This window comes from Symphalangus syndactylus, chromosome 13, assembly GCF_028878055.3.
Source record: "Symphalangus syndactylus isolate Jambi chromosome 13, NHGRI_mSymSyn1-v2.1_pri, whole genome shotgun sequence".
Taxonomy (NCBI): Eukaryota; Metazoa; Chordata; class Mammalia; order Primates; family Hylobatidae; genus Symphalangus; species Symphalangus syndactylus.
Genome location: NC_072435.2, coordinates 38,708,852 through 38,711,138, shown reverse-complemented (window position 1 = coordinate 38,711,138; position 2,287 = coordinate 38,708,852).

Here is a 2,287-nt window from a genome sequence, read left to right as displayed (position 1 = left end):
CTGGAGTACAGTGACATAATCACTGCTCACCACAGCTTGGACCTCCCAGGCTCAAGTGATCCTCCCATGTAGCTGGGAATATAGGCATGTGCCGCCACACCCAGCTAATCGTTTTTACTTTTTTTTTTTTTTTGAGACGGAGTCTCACTCTGTTGCCCAGGCTGGAGTGCAGCAGTGGCGCAGTCTTGGCTCACTGCAAGCTCCACCTCCCAGGTTCACGCCATTCTCCTGCCTCAGCCTCCCGAGTAGCTGGGACTACAGGCACCTGCCACCACGTCTGTCTAATTTTTTGGATTTTTAGTAGAGATGGGGTTTCACCGTGTTAGCCAGGATGGTCTCGATCTCCTGACCTCGTGATCCGCCCGCCTCAGCCTCCCAAAGTGCTGGGATTACAGGCGTGAGCTGCTGCGCCCGGCCTCGTTTTTACTTTTTTTTTAGATGGAGTCTCGCTCTTTCACCCAGGCTGGAGTGCAGTGGCGCAATCTCAGCTCACTGCAACCTCCACCTCCCAGGCTCAAGGGATTCTTCTGCCTCACCCTCCCAAATAGTTGGGACCACAGGCACACACACCACACCTGGCTAGAGACAGGGTTTCACCATGTTGGCCGGGATGGTCTTGAACTCCTGGCCTCAAGTAATCCACCTGCCTTGGGCTCCCAGAGTGTTGGGATTACAGGCATAAGCCACTATCCCCAGCCTAATGCAGTCTGTGTGCCACAGCCTCCCAAAGTGCTGGGATTATAGGCTCCTGAGCCCAGCTGACTTCCTTAAACATTACTTTCTTTCTTTTTTTTTTGTTTGAGACAAAGTTTCGTTCTTGTTGCCCAGGCCGGAGTGCAATGGTGTGATCTCAGCTCACCACAACCTCCGCCTCCCAGGTTCAAGTTATTCTCCTGCCTCAGCTTCCAGAGTAGCTGGGATTACAGGCACTGCCACCACACTCGGCTAATTTTGTATTTTTAGTAGAGACAGGGTTTCTCCATGTTGGTCAGGCTGGTCTTGAACTCCCGACCTCAGGTGATCCACCCGCCTCGGCCTCCCATAGTGCTGCGATTACAGGTGTGAGCCACCACGCCCGGCCCAAACATTCCTTTCTAATGACTCCAAATGTTTAGACACAGCTTTACTCCTTTAGCCAACTGTAAATCAAAGAACCTCTGAATCTACCTGTAACCTGTAAGCCCCCACTTCAAGATATTCTACCTTTTCAGGCCAAATCAAAGCCTACCTTCCATGTACTGATTTATGTCTGCCTGCAACTCCTGTCTCTCTAAAATGTATAAAACCAAACTGTAGCTGGGTGCTGTGGCTCGTGCCTGTAATCCCAGCACTTTGGAAGGCTGAGGCCAGCAGATCACTTGAGGCCAGGAGTTCAAGACCAGCCTGGCCAACATGGCAAAACCCCATCTCTACTAAAAATACAAAAAATTTAGCCGGGTGTGGTGACGCAGGCCTGTAATCCCAGCTACTTAGGAGGCTGAGGCACAAGAATTGCTTGAACCTGGGAGGCTGAGGTTGCAGTGAGCTGAGATTGTGCCACTGCACTCCAGCCTGGGCGACAGAGCAAGACCCTGTCTCAAAAATACCAAAAAACTGTAACCTGGCTGTCACTGGTGCACTTTCTCAGGACTTCTTGAGACTGTGTTTTCTGGGCCATGGTCACTCATATTGACTCAGAATAAAGCCTCCTTAAAATATTTGAGAGTTTGGTGTTTCCATTGACAGTGGGCAGCTGTTAGAAGAGGGGGATTGACACTGAATCTGCCAACAGTCAAATACCAAAAAGGGTGGAGTCCAACTACTCATTACAAGAGCAAACATGGATAAGAAAAACATGCATTTGCAATTGCTTGTTTTTGTTGTTGTTGTTGTGTGAGACGGAGTTTCACTCTTGTTGCCCAGGCTGGAGTGCAATGGCATAATCTCAGCTCACCACAACCTCCGCCTCCTGGGTTCTAGTGATTCTCCTGCCTCAGCCTCCTGAGTAGCTGGGACTACAGGCACCCGCCACCACGCTCAGCTAATTTTGTATTTTTAGTAGAGACAAGGGTTCTCCATGTTGGTCAGGCTGGTCTTGAACTCCCGACCTCAGGTGATCCGCCCACCTCGGCCTCCCAAAGTGCTGGGAATACAGGCATGAGCCACTGCGCCTGGCCTGCAATTGCTTGTTTTAATAAAGAAACACTAATAGGATGCACAAGGAATTACCAAAAGTTTTTACGAAGGGCAGGGTGGCTGGAGCAAGAATCCTGGAATGAACCAGGATATGCTTGACAGTGAGTCTTAA